This window comes from Pongo abelii, chromosome 6, assembly GCF_028885655.2.
Source record: "Pongo abelii isolate AG06213 chromosome 6, NHGRI_mPonAbe1-v2.0_pri, whole genome shotgun sequence".
NCBI lineage: Eukaryota > Metazoa > Chordata > Mammalia > Primates > Hominidae > Pongo > Pongo abelii.
This window is the reverse complement of record NC_071991.2, coordinates 12,401,115-12,416,259: the sequence shown is the minus strand read 5'-3', so window position 1 is coordinate 12,416,259 and position 15,145 is coordinate 12,401,115. Positions and strand designations below refer to the sequence as shown.

At 44.2% G+C, this 15,145-nt stretch overlaps 1 protein-coding gene and 1 long non-coding RNA gene across 3 annotated transcripts in view; both read right to left on the bottom strand.

Annotated features, from left to right (window-relative positions):
• YWHAG (tyrosine 3-monooxygenase/tryptophan 5-monooxygenase activation protein gamma) overlaps positions 1 to 15,145 on the bottom strand; it is a 37,988-nt gene that overhangs the window by 16,884 nt on the left and 5,959 nt on the right.
• LOC129060603 (uncharacterized) lies at positions 7,854 to 15,139 on the bottom strand. The gene is made up of 2 exons (XR_008527400.1): positions 13,340 to 15,139; positions 7,854 to 12,064 (listed from the first exon to the last, which is right to left on the bottom strand). It is a non-coding gene; the product is annotated as an uncharacterized LOC129060603 (long non-coding RNA).

The window sequence follows — 15,145 nt, the reverse complement described above, 5'->3', positions numbered from 1 at the left end:
CTGGGGATCAGGGTACAGGACTTTAAGCAAACAATTAGGAATTTTTTTTTTTTTTTGAGACAGAGTCTCGCTCTGTTGCCTAGGCTGGAATGCAGCGGTGCGATATCGGCTCACTGCAGCCTCCATCTCCCGGGTCCAAGAGATGCTCCCACCTCAGCCTCCCGAGTATCTGGGACCACAGGTGCATGCCACCACGCCTGGCTAATTTTTGTATTTTTAGTAGAGACAGGGTTTCACCATGTTGGCCAGGCTGGTCTTGAACTCCTGAGCTCAGGTGATCAGCCTGCCTCAGAATTAGGCTTGTTAAAACATTTTTAACAATTAGGGCACATGACATGCCTCTACAGCTCACCTAACTCCATACCAGGAAGACACCTCATCAAATGCCTTGAAAAAATCCTAATATACTATGTTCCAGCACTCCCATGGCTGGCAGTCAAAAACCCTATTCCAAAATTAGTTTGATCAAAATTAGTTGAAAATGTTCTTAAACACACCCATATTGACTCCTACATGATAATCTCTTTCAGGTCTGATCTTTGCTTCTACAATTTCTCCTGGAATCAATGTCATGCTCACTTTAAATGGGGTTATTTATCTGTGTCCAGACCTCTACCACTTCCATTATCCCAAGGCTATTCTCAAAAATGAATTATAAACATTAGTTGAACTCATCAATCGGGACAACTTACCCCAAACCACACTCTTGCCCTTATGCAGAATCATTCACTTTTAAAGTCAAACTCTTGTAACCTCCCAGTCCCCATTCTGACCTATAAGACTTACTCTTGAATACTGTCCTTTCTCTCTCAGCATGTTCCCTTCAGGCTTTAGTCCTTCCCTGCAAGGTTCATGGAGACCCAGCAACTCCATTCTTTCTGCAGGCATATCACTGTCTTGTCCTTCTGCTACACCATCCCTAAAATACCCAGATCAGTCCAACCCCCTGCCTCTCCTCCCACCCTCACAGCCAAGATTTAGGTGAGGGAGGGGGACACTGAGAGAGAACTAGAGGTCGAAGTCACTACAAATCGCCTGGCAATCCTAGGTTATTGCCACCTCTTCTTCATAGAGGAAAGTGACCATTAGTTAAGCCTATCCTAAGGCTTTTTTTTTTTTTTTTTGGAGACAGTCTCGCTCTGTCGCCCAGGTTGGAGTGCAGTGGCACGATCTTGGCTCACTGCAAGCTCCGCCTCCCGGGTTCACACCATTCTCCTGCCTCAACCGCCCCCCCCCCACCCCCAAGTAGCTGGGACTACAGGCGCCTGCCACCACGCCCAGCTAATTTTTTTGTATTTTTTAGTAGAGACGGGGTTTCATAATGTTAGCCAGGATAGCCTTAATCTCCTGACCTCGTGATCCACCTGCCTCAGCCTCCCAAAGTGCTGGGATTACAGGCGTGAGCCACCGTACCCGGCCAGACCTTTCTTCCAAAAGCAGATGCACCTATCACTGCCTCCTTTGTTGAGTGCCAACAAAAGATGTTTCTTCCCCTCCATGGATTCCCACTGGTCATTCTATTACATTCTTTTATTCTCCCTCTCCTACTCTTTCCCATTAACATACAATGAAAGTTAAGATTTAAAAAAATGAGGCCGGGCGCAGTGGCTCAGGCCTGCAATCCCAGCACTTTGGGAGGCCGAAGTGGCCGGATCATGAGGTCTTCAAAACCAGCCTGGCCAACATGGTGAAACCCGTCTCTACTAAAAATACAAAAATTAGCTGGGCATGGTGGCGCGAGCCTGTAATCCCAGCTACTAGGTAGGCTGACGCAGCAGAATTGCTTGAACCGGGACCCAGGAGACGGAGGTTGCAGGGAGCTGAGAACGCGCCAGTGCACTCCAGCCTGGGCTACAGAGTGAAACTCCGCCTCAAAAAAATAAAAAAATAAAAAAGTAAATAAATAAAATAAAAAATAAATGATGCATTTCAATCCCACCTCTTCCTGGTTCTTTCAAAATCAAGGTTCTGGAATTAAGTCTACAACTGTTACCATTTCTTCAATGTTTCACTCCCTCCTCAACCCCACAGCCCTGCACAGTCGTCACTGTCTTCCGACCCCAGGCATCCAGTGCTCTTGGTCTTCATCTTAAGTCTGAACTCACAGAGGCATCTAACGCTGATGACCACTCTTTCCTGAGGCTCTCCTCCCCTTGTCAGCTTTCTTTCCTGGTCTTTCCTTCCTCGTTCCAGTCACTACTTAAGTGCCAACCACTCCCTAGCGCTTTACACTGTGACACAGATGCTACATTTTTCTCTGGGTGACCTTTGTTCTGCATGGTTCCAACACACAGGGATACAAGAAGGCTCCCTCTTGAATGTCAGTTCTACCAGGGAAGAGGATATTATATTCTGCAGCTGTTAGGCTAGCCTGGTTATTAGGGGATCCTAAATGTTTCTTTGCTTACACTGTGCCAGGCACTGTTACAAATGCCGGTCAAATTGACCTGTAGCCAAGTTCATTTGCCTCCACTTAAGTGTTTCCTCAAATTCAGGAGAACACCAGAATTCATCTTTTCCACCATTTTCTCCTCCTCTTTCTTCTTCTATCTCCGGCCACCCATTTCTGCCTCTCCAACCTGCCCTCGCCGTTCTTGTCCAGGTCCCTGAAGACTAGACCCGACAATCTACTCCTCAGTCTCCCCTCGCTCTGCCTCACTGTCCTACTCAGTTTCCACACTGCTGCCTGGGATCTCTCCACACCAAAAATTAGATTATAGTCCTCTTCAGTCTGAAGAGACTCACCATGGCTTAAGAAGAAACAAACTCTAGAAGGCCCTTCATGAACTGGTTCCTGTTAACCTCTTTCAACTCATTTCCCGCTACTCCCTCAAAAGCGCACCACCACAGCATTCCCTGAGTGCCACCAACAGGGACTAAACAATCACGCCACCAGTTCTCCTTTTCCATCCTGAAACTAAGCGTCCTATGCCCTCTGCCTGGCTATTCCTTTCTCCAACCTCTCCTCCTCCCTCAAGTCCCCCAAAGACACTGCGCAGGCATCACTTCCTCTAGGAAACCCTCCCTGACGACCAGTGTGAACTCAACGTCCGTCTCCAGTAGCACAGCGCCCTAGGCTTACTTCAATTTCTTTTGTGGAATCAAGATCCCCACAGATGTTCAACAGGACTCCCATCACAACTGTATCTTTCCTAGGATTTTAGATCAGTGCATTTATTTCTTCCACCTGCCTAAAATGTCTACAAAATATTCAAATGCTTACATTCAAATACTCAAATGTCTGCTGGGCACGGTGGCTCATGCCTGTAATCCTAGCACTTTGGGAGGCCAAGGCAGGTGGTTCACCTGAGGTCAGGAGTTCAACGCCAGCCTGACCAACAGGGTGCAACCCTGTCTCTACTAAAAATACAAAAAAATTAGCTGGGCATGGTGGCGTGTGCTATTTGGGAGGCTGAGGCAGGAGAATCGCTTGAACCTGGGAGGTGGAGGTTGCACTGAGCTGAGATCGCGCCATTGAACTCCAGCCTGGGCAATAAGAGGGAAAATCCGTCTCAGAAAACAAACAAAGAAACAAAAAACACTCAAATGTCTACGAAAATATCTTATACACAATAGCATCTCTTTTCCTCCTTTGATCTTCACCCAAATCCTCAAAACATGCTCCAAACTCCAGTTTGCAAATTCCACATAAAACCATATTATTCTGGTTTTTATTTGCTATACAAAAGGTTTTCTCTTCCTCCCAGATCTGTTTCTTTTGAGTGAGGTATCTGCTTCCATTCGGTTCTGAGTGGTACCCTCATGCCTCCTGGCAGTATCTCTAAGACTCCAACAGCAAAACTACAGCACTTACCTCATGTTAAAAATCTCAAGCTCTCCTTTGTTAAATGACATTTAAAAAACACACTGCAATCGTGGGATCAAATGATGTTTTCTAAAAGAAACCGGGTTACACTTGTATTGAGTAATACATCTTTCAACTGTCCTAAAGGAAATGAGTTCTTCTGTATTTAAACCTAGATGACACGCCACCACCTCAAGGTTAACCAATGGAAAAATTATTAAATATGTAGTAGTTTAAAAGGATTTTCCATGCATCTGCAAGCAATGGAACATATGCTAAAATTAATTGAAAGAGATCAATTGAAACAACAGCTGCTATCCACTTTACCCATGACCCCTTTTCTAGAAAAAACAAAAACTTAAAACAAGAGCCTTAGACTTTGTTTTTTTTGTGTTTTTTGTTTTTTTTTTTGGAGATAGTGTGTCGCCCAGGCTAGAGTGCAAGTGGCACAATCTCAGCTCACTGTAGCCTGTCTCCCTGGTTCTAGTGATTCTCATGCCACAGCCTCCGAGCAGCTGGGACTATAGGCGCATGCCACCATGCCTGCTAATTTTTTTTTTTTTTTTGGAGACAAGAGTCTTGCTCTGTTGCCCAGGCTGGAGTGCAGTGCAAGCTCCGCCACCCCGGATTCACGCCATTCTCGTGCCTCAGCCTCCCGAGTAGCTGGGACTACAGGTGACTGCCACCACGCCCGACTAATTTTTTTGTATTTTTAGTAGAGACGGGGTTTCACCGTGTTTGCCAGGATGGTCTTGATCTCCTAACCTCATGATCTGCTCACCTCGGCCTCCCAAAGTGCTGGGATTACAGGTGTGAGCCACCGCGCCCGGCCTAATTTTTGTATTTTCAGTAGAGACAGGGCTTCACCATGTTGGCCAGGCTGGTCTCAAACTCCTGACCGCAGGTGACCCGCCCGCCTCTACCTCCCAGAGTGCTGGGATTACAGGCGTAAGCCAGCCAGCCTCCCAAAGTGCTGGGATTACAAACCATGAGCCTTAGACTTTGAAAAAAATTTTTTAAGGCAAATTAAACATTTCCACCTTTAAAATCAGAAGATTATCACTTTATAAAACTGTTGTGAAATTAAATGGGAAAAGTACATAAAAATGCTTCCCAAGGTGACAGTAAACGTCAAACTATATTACAATATTTCATCTAAGTGTGTAATTTAAAAAATCTCGTCTTCCCGGCTGGGTGCGGTGGCTCACGCCTGTAATCCCAGCACTCTGGGAGGCCGAGGCGAGTGGATCACGAGGCCAGGAGATTGAGACCATCCTGGCTAACACGGTGAAACCCCGTCTCTACTAAATATACAAAAAATTAGCCAGTCGTGGTGGCGAGCGCCTATATTCCCAGCTACTCAGGAGGCTGAGGCAGGAGAATGGTGTGAACCCAGGGGGCGGAGCTTGCAGTGAGCCGAGATAGCGCCACTGCACTCCAGCCTGGGCAACAGAGCGAGACTCCGTCTCAAAAGTAAATAAATAAATAAAATAAAATAAAATAAAATAATAAAATAAATAAAAAAATAAAAATCTCGTCTTCCCAAGAAGATTTTAAGTCAATGCAGAAATTTAGAGAATAGATGTAAAAAAATTCATACCAGGCCAGGCGCGGTGGCTCACACCTGTAATCCCAGCACTTTGGGAGGCTGAGGCAGGAGGATCACGAGGTCAGGAGATCGAGACCATCTTAGCTAACATGGTGAAATCCCGTCTCTACTAAAAATACAAAAAAATTAGCGGGGCGTGGTGGCAGGCGCCTGTAGTCCCAGCTACTCGGGAGGCTGAGGCAGGAGAATGGCGTGAACCTGGGAGGCAGAGCTTGCAGTGAGTCGAGATCATGCCACTGCACTGCAGCCTGGGCGACACAGCAAGACTCTGTCTCAAAAAAAAAAAAAAATACCAAAAAGTACCGTAAGTTTTACATTGCGGTCCAGACGCGTTTTGGTCATCATTTATTAATACACACACACACACACACACACACACATACACACACACACCCCCCCCCCCCCCCCCCCGACAGCCAGATGATGAACAGAGAAAACTAAGATAAAAATGCAACAGGGTACCAAAAAATAAAAGTAAGAGGTAGCTGTAATTCACTCAGCAAGTGTTTTTGAGAATCTACATGCCACAGCTCCAAATAATGTCGGTAGAAATATATTCTATGTAAGTTTTAAAAATTTAATCTGTTAATGATAGCTTTGTTTGAAGTTCTGCCATATTGTTTTTCCTTCCTCAATAAATAGATCAAGTTCCAAAAATCTGAAGTCTTTTTCTACATGGCCAGCAAACAATGAAAAACAAAAACATGCCTGCAGGTGGATCACTTGAGGTCAGGAGTTCGAGATCAGCCTGGCTAACATGGTGAAACCCGGTCTCTATTAAAAATGCAAAAATTAGCCAGGCGTGGTGGTGGGCACCTGTAATCCCAGCTACTGGGGAGGCTGAGGTAAGAGAACTGCTTGAATCCAGGAGGGGGAGGTTGCAGTGAGTTGAGATTGCACCACTGCACTCCAGCCTGGGCAACAGAGCAAGACTGTCTCCAAAAAGCCATCTTCCAAATTGGTAAATAATCCCCGAGGAGGCCAGAAGAGTAAGAAAATACAGATAAAAGACCAATGTGCTGAAAAATGGTGAAGCTGAGTATACGGGGGTTACTGTACTATTTGTCTTTATTTTGTATGTTTGAAAGTTTCCATTAGTCAAAGGGAAAAAAAAGGCAATCACTCCAAAGAAGCATAAGGGAGATGGGCCCTGCCTCAAATAAGCTGGCATTGAGCCTACCCCTGCTTCAACCTCATTTTCCTTCCTAGAGGACAAAGGGCGATGGGTGCCTTTTGAATTCTGAAACATGTATACGTAATACCTATTCAAACAAATCTTTCAAAACTTTCAAGAAAGAATACCCTGTACTAGTGAGGACCTTAAACATTATTCTTAGCTGGTTTTCCAGTAATTCCCCTCTTGGGTCTGTCTTAACTTACGAATTGTGCCTGAAAGATACCAGATGCTCCTCGACGTACAACTCGTTTATGGGGACATGACCCTTCTAAGTGGAGGAGCTTACTGAATGCCTACTGCTTTTGCACCATCGTAAAGTCGAAAAATCATCAGGTTAAGTTCAGGCGCAGTGGCTCATGCCTGTAACCCCAGCACTTCGGGAGGCCAAGGCGGGCAGATCACCTGAGGCCAGGAGTTGGAGACCAGCCTGGCCAACATAGGGAAACCCCATTTCTACTAAAAATACAAAAATGAGCCGGGTGTGGTGGTGCACGCCTGTAATCCCAGCTACTTGGGAAGCTGAGGCAGGAGAATCGCTGGAACTCAGGAGGCAGAGGTGGTAGTAAGCTGAGATCGCGCCACTGCACTCCACCCTGAGCAACAGAGCGAGACTGTCTCAAAAAAAAGAAAAGAGAAAAGAAAAATCGTTAAGTTAAACCATCTGAAATCAGGGACCATCTATACCCACATCAATATTATTTACAATGTAAATTTGGAAACAGCCTAAATACTAAGTAAAAAAATAATTAAATTATGATATATCCACAGGATTATTCAGCTACTGAAAATAATGACAGAATATCATTGAAATGATGTCAAGTGAAAAAGGCAAGGTGCAAAAGAATATAAACTGTAGAAAAAGACACGATGGAAATATCCCTGCATGTGAATCATTATGGTGATTCTTCTTGTCATTTCCCCCCGAAATTTCTAGCATCCTGAAAGGCCACCAACATTTTTGTCTTCAGTAGTCAATCCCATTGTTCACAGCCTTCCAAAGACTACAGACTCCCTTAAACAGGCATGGCATTCCAAAATCCAAGATATTCTAGAATATTCCTTCCCTACTTCCTTGTCCCCACTAGCTTTCCTCGCCTTGGAATGCCCTTTTCTGTTGTTCATATTCTCCTCTCCTGTTCGTTCTTCTCGCCTTTCTGGGCAGGGTCATTTTTTTCAACCTAGTAGGAAAAATAACTTTCAGTCTTAACCTCTGTTACACAGATACAAGACCCAATGTGAAGGTTTGAAAATAGTAACATCTATTCTCTTTTTTTTTTTTTTTTTTTTAGTTTATTTATTTATTTATTTTTTTCTATTCTCTATAGTAGGGGTCCCCAACGGGTCCATGGCCTGTCACGAACCCAGCTGCAGAGCAGGAAGTCTGTCGCTCCCCACTGCTCGAATTACCACCTGAGCTCCGCCTCCTGTCAGATCAGCGGTGGCATTAGATTCTCAAAGGAGTGCCAACCCTACTGTGAATTGCACACGAAAGGGATGTAGGCTACATGGTCCTTATGAGAATCTAATGCCTGATGATCTGTCACTGTCTCCCATCACCCCCAGATGGGACCATCTAATTGTAGAACAAGCTCAGGGCTCCCACTGATTCTACATTACAGTGAGTTGTATAATTATTTCATTACATACTACAATGTAGCAATAATAAAGTGCACAATAAATGCAATGTGCTTGATTCATCCCCAAACCATCCCCTTACCCCTTACCCCACCCAGTCCATGGAAAACCTGTCTTCCATGAAACGGGTCCCTGGTGCCAAAAAGGTTGGGGAACACTGCTCTTTAGCCTACCCAGGCCAGGCAGGCCCTCACATTATAACATACCGCCAATGAGTATGGGGTTATCTGCATGGCTACTCACTGTGCTGCACCTCCACTGCAAAGACATGCTCACTGCTTCATGTTAGATTGCTACAAAAGCAGTCTGTATAGAAACAGTCAAAAATTCAAGCTGATTTCTACATTCTTAAAGAACTAGCACCACAGGCATTTTGTTTCCCAGATCTAGGTTTTTTAAATATGGTAGCTTAAGAGTCATATGAGTAACTCCTTTCAGACAGCTCAAGAAATGTAAATCATCTCTATGGCTTCAAAAGAAACCTGGCTTTTTAAAGCCTTCCCCTCACTCCCTTAGCCATTCCTCACTTCCCTGCCCACGGCAGCTGCTCTTCATACTCAGCTTGCGGCAGGTTGGGGGTGGATCAGTGACTCCTCTTCAGCTACTGTCATTACATGTTCAGCTGGCCATTGCTGTCACTGTCATACTCCCAACTCGGACACCCCTGCTCAGAGGAAAGCTGGGTACCTGGGTCCCACTCACCAAAATGGGCTTTCTCTCTCCAAAGACAGGTACCCTTCCAAAGGTTAAGAAGCCCAAGAGTTTATTTGGAATAATTTTATTGTTTTAATGTTATGTTAAAAATCTATATTATGTAAGAACACTCTCTTTCCTATTCACAACCAAAACTTTTTTTTTTTTTTAAGAGACAGAGTCTCGCACTGTCACCCAGGCTGGAGTGCAGTGGTGTGATCTCGGCTCACTGCAACCTCTGCCTCTTGGGTTCAAGTGATTCTCCTACCTCAGCCTCTCTAGTAGCTGGGACTACAGGCACGCGCCACCATGCCTAGCTAATTTCTGTATTTTTAATACAGATGGGATTTCACCATGTTGACCAGGCTGGTCTTGAACTCCTGACCTCGAGTGATCAACCCACCTCGACCTCCCAAAGTGCTGGGATTACAGGCGTGAGCCACTACACCCGGCCCACAACCGAAACTTAATGCCATGCAGCACATATTAGTAGTATTCAACTCAGGTAAAGAAAAGTCTATTTCTGTAGGACACACACTTAACAAGTGAAATGCTGGGAGCAATTTAACTAGGACTTCACCAGTTATTTAAACAGAAAGAAAAGACTCACGCACATGGTCTTTTGAGATTTACAATTTTTATTTTTTCTACAAAATCATGGTAGCAAACCAATTATTTACAACTATTTACCTTAAAATTAAAGCTTTCTTTTGGGAATTCTTTTTTCTTTTTTTCAAGATGGAGTCTTGCTCTGTCACCCAGGCTGGAGTGCAGTGGTGCAATCTCAACTCCCTGCAACCTCCGCCTCCCAGGTTCAAGTAATTCTCCAGCCTCAGCCTCCCAAGTGGCTGGGATTACAGGTGCACCCCACCACGCCCAGCTAATTTTTTGTATTTTTAGTAGAGACAAGTTTCACCATGTTGGTCAGGCTGGTCTCCAACTCCTGACCTCATGATCCGCCTGCCTCAGCCTCCCAACGTGCTGGGATTACAGGCGTGAGCCACCATGCCCGACCCAGGGAATTTTTTAAATCATTTTTTCTGTAACTAATTTTCTACCACTCAAATTCATAAATTCATTTAGCAAAATATCAAAATTTTCAAGATTTCTACAAATGACAATTTTAAGTAAAATAATATGTTTTGGTAGTTAATCAAAATGATAGCTGACACCTAAAATGGAATTTGGGGAAGATACAGAAAAATAATTCTGAGAGGAGAGGCCATAAGGAAGCTGGTATTGGTAGCCTTTGTAGAAAGGCAACATTTAGCTGCATTGTAATTATAGACTGGGCTGGGTGTGGTGGCTCACACCTGTAATCCCAGTACTTTGGGAGGCCAAGATGGGCAGATTGCTTGAGTCCAGGAGCTCAAGACCAGCCTGGACAACATGGCAACACCCCGTCCCTACAAAAAAAAAATACAAAAAATCAGCCGGGTGTGGTGGCATGCTCCTGTAGTCCCAACTACTTGTGTGGCTGGGGCTGCAGGATAGCTTTAGCCTGTGAGGTGGAGGCTGCAGTGAGCCATGCTCCAGCCTGGGTGACAGAGTGAGACCTTGTCTCAAAAAAAGAAAAAAACAAAATCAAGCAATAAAACGCACACATAATTATAGACTGGAATATCTGGTAAAACACTAAGTAGCTTTCAAAAGAAGGCAAAGAGAAGATAATGTTTTATATCATTTAAAAGTGGTATTTCCCTTTGACTACTGAGCATAGAAAGTGGTCCTTGAGGCTGGGCACGGTGGCTCACGCCTGTAATCCCAGCACTTTGGGAGGCTGAGGTGGGTAGATCACCTGAAGTCAGGAGTTCGAGCCCAGCCTGGCCAACATGGTGAAACCCTGCCTCTATTAAAACTACAAAAATTCACTGGGCCTGGTGGTGGGTGCCTGTAATCCCAGCTACTTGGGAGGCTGAGGCAGGAGAATCACTTGAACCTGGGAGGCAGAGGTTGCGGTGAGCCAAGATATCACACCACTGCCCACTGCACTCCAGCCTGGGTGACAGAGCAAGACTCCATCTCAAAAAAATTAAAATAAAATACAGTACAATAAAATAAGGTTAGGACTGCTGATATTGGGAGTGGGCAAAGAAGGGAAAAGTAACTGCACTTTTCCCATCCAGCTCCTGACAGCCACAATGTATTGAATGTCTTGTGCTGGCGTCCCATCAGTTGAGAGCTTCATGCTGCAGGAGTTCCCCAGTCTCAACCCTGCATCCTGCTCATTAGGAAACCACCACCACACAGGCGGCAAATCACTGATAATAAAGCCAGCCTTAGGGCTGAAAACGAGTCACTGGAACACCAGCAAAATTTCCATAATCCCCAAAGAGTTAACGATTTGCTCAGGTTTCAAGTAAATTGTTCTTATTTATTTGGGTGAACATTATACAGCGTTCAAGTTCCATAACTTTTTAAGTGGAAATACAGTACAAACGTAGCTAAAGCTAATTCCCTTTTTTCAGTTCAGACGCTTGGAAACGAAGACAAAGGGATAGACAATTATTGCTGGCTGTGAGCTGTTGTGGGCACTCCATTATCGACACATTCCTGAATAGGTAATGGCGTGCTGAATTCCAGCCAGCTGTAGTCCAGACCGGCATCACTTTTTAAAAATAACCACTTTCTCTCTTCTTGAACATAGGTGATGGCTGCGCAACACTGAATGTACCCCATGCCACTCAACTGCACTTGAAATCTGATGCGACTATGTTAAAGTTATGTTACGCAACTTTTACCTTGATAAAAACACACCGTTTTCTCCACTCTTTTCAATAATTTAGAGATTGGCTTAATAAATAAGGCTTCCCTGAGTACAAGAGATGAAACCCTACCCAAGGTTTGCAGTTAATCCAGGACTGCAACGAGGGTGAACATTTAGCGCCATGTTGAATCTCAGTAGAATTCAAAAGACACATAGATTTCCAAAATAATCAGAAAAAGCACTTAATATCCGCTTCAGTTACTGTGAAGGCTAACACATGAAAGGCAAGCTGTATGGTCTGTATTCTTTCCACGCCCAAGAAGAGAACAATTCAAGCCACATGACTTAGAATAATGGTTGGCAGAACTCCACCTCTGAAGAGTCTACAGAGGTACCATTACTCCATTAGTGGTAATAGCTATTGATCTCCTGGAAGAGCTGGGGGGGAAATGGAATATTTAAGATAGAAAGAATTTGAAAGTCTATCGATCCCACTAGGAAGATTTAGAAAAATTACGATAGCCTTTTGCCACCTTTGCCCTCCCACCCCTCATTGAGTTAAACTGCTTAACTCAGTAACTTCAACAAAATTAGTAACCCTGAACCTTTTCTCCCCCCGAGGCAAGTATCAGTAGCCTACTTAAAATATTAACTTCTCAAGAGACTATTAAAAGTCAAAGGACAAGACAATATTGTCTAATACGTAGGATACATCTAGGTGTTCACTCTCCTTCAATACAAGACTAAACATCTGTCTTAAAAGACCTAACATTCCTCTTTCCTTCTTTTCAAAATATGCACAATACAGTATTTCTGTCCTGGTTACCCACAAAGAACTATCATTCTGCACAGATCCCAATAGTGTTAGCACTAGGATAATTTCATTAAACTCAAATAAATTTTAATCCCTCTATCATCATTAAGGATGATTTCGGCCTTAAAAGAGAGCTCAATTGAGTGGTAAGATTGGTTTCTTTCTCTGCAGTTTCCAAATTCCCCACGATGACTTTTATAAACAGGAAGAAAATGTCTTAGGTAGTTGCCATTTGGAACACCTGCTACATTTCTTATTGAATCTGCACAACTGTTTCAAGTATTGTCCCATTTTACAGACGAGGAAGATGAGGGACAGAGCCTATTTCCTTAAAGTCACAGGAAACAGATTTGAAAAAAGGTTTTTATTTTACAAACTGTTCTTTCCTCTATATTGTGAAGGAGCAGAAGCACAAATCTAGTAAAAAACAAACTTCCCAAATCTCAACTTAAAAGGCTTTGGAACGGGTTTTCATTCCCTACTAGTAACTGAAAATGACTCAATAGGAAGTCATCATTTTTTTAAGGTTTTTATTAAAACCTGCCAAATTAATTATCTGCAATAAACACAAGTATACATCCCATCTCTGCACTAGTGTCATAAACTATATTCTTGTTTAAAATTGCTACTTTTATTCCATAAATTACCGTTTAAAACTTCTACTTTTATTCCATCATTGCCCAGTATTTTAAATAAATGAGATGAATGTTTAAAAATATAAAAAAGCATCTTATAAACTTTTGTGAGAAAGCTGGCAATAGCGTGAACAAGGCCTAGCTAGAGGTCACGGATTTGCATGTCTAAGGGTAAATGATATCCTTATTTTTTGGACTAATTCTTATCTGGTGGAATATGAAGTGCTCGATTCCACCTGGCTTATCGGCTAATTTCTGCATTACCTTGGATAAATGCCATTTGCACACTCCCTACCAGCCCTTAGGTGCATTGCAGCCTCTGTGTCATTGTGTGTGACATCACTTGGTTGCTATGGATATAGGTGCGAGGTCACTCGCTTTCCTGTGGAACTAGAAATATGGAAAAATTAGAAGAGTCTAAATAACACGAACTGAAGATATTTCCAATACCGACACCTATTAGAAGTACAACTTACATCATTTAAGCATTAAAACCTTGTAAGACAGCGACTGTGGCCACAGCAGTATTCCGAATTTCAGAATCAGTTCTGTTCTTTAATAAGACAAAAACCTTTCTTTGTTAATATAGCTGGTTTAAAAACAAAGGTATCAGCATTGTCCTCTTTTGAGAACCAGTAAAGTTATTCAAGAATTGATCTGTAATATCAATAATCCTTCATTTAAAAGATGTAACACGCAAGGTACACTCCAGCATCCACTTCACAATGGAGATGAATTTGAAAAGCTTTGTTACATAAGGCAGGAAATTAAATATTAAGACAGTGGGGGCCCGAAATCATTAGATTAATTTTCTACCTTTCATTTCATAATGTTCAATACTTCCCCCTCCTCTAATATCAAACTGGTTGACAGCCCATTAGATAAATGTGCTGTTACTGACAAAATGGTGCAATACAGGGATGAATCTGCAACCCAGACAAAATGCGACAACTGGAGATCGGTATTCTCTTTTCATCAGCATGAAGATGTACTCGCTTTAAAAAAAAAAAAGCCTCAGAGGCATCTAACAACCAAAAATTTTTAAAAAGACTTTTTCCCCTTTAAAATAACTCCTCCCAGCCTCCACCCAGTCTAGGCTCTCTGCAATATGACAAATGCAGAATCTTCTGGAATGACTTGATACTGCCTCTCACCACGGCTTTGTTTGCACTATCAGATCAGACAGAATATTTTTCCCCCAACTTACAGGAATTTCAACAGACGCGTGCCTGTATTCAAAAAAGAAATGGCATATGTCGCACGGATCGAACTAGTCAGCTACATTCACCACCTTTTATTTTACAGGCAATACCTACCCTTTTCAATACAAAAACATTAGGGAATAAAATGGAGATGACATGTTGAGAATGATCAATGAAAACGCTAGCGAGACAAACGTTCCCCCTTCCTAAAAGCCGGAGGACTTGCTTTGGGGGAATGGAGAAAGAAGAGCCTTTTGTTAAGAAAAACGTGAGCAAGGTGGTTTCGATTTTGCACCACGGAGCTCAGGTTTTCAAGAGACCCTATACAATGTTTCTGGGAAGATTCTCAGGGATGTGTCGGGACAGACAGTGGGGAAGATTTTGGGGGCGCTGGGAAGGTGGAAAACCGGGAGACCTGCTGAGTGAATGAGAAAGGCGCCGCCCAGACACCAGGGAGAGAAAGAGGAACCGCATCCATGCGGTCCCCCGCCCCCACGCCCAGGCTGGGAGGAGGGGAGAAGTGGGGCACAAAGGATGCGCACGGCTCCCCGCTCGGGTCCCCTGCACCCCTAGAGCCACGGGAGCCGGAGACCCCGCTCCCAAGTCCAGCCCCGCGGGACCCAGCCCCGGCCCGCGCCCGCGCCGGGCCTGAATGGCAGCGCCGCGGGGCCACGGGCACTCCGAGAAGAGGCCGCGTCACAGCCCGGGTTCCCGTCGCCTCTCGGGACCCTCCCCAGCCCCCCTCAGTGAGCGAGACGGGGCGGTCACCCCGCCATCGCGACAGGGCGACGAAGCCCCGGGCCTTCCACGCCAAGGACCGCGTCTTCGGAGGGGCAGGGAGCGGCGGGGGAGGGGAGGAGACACTCAC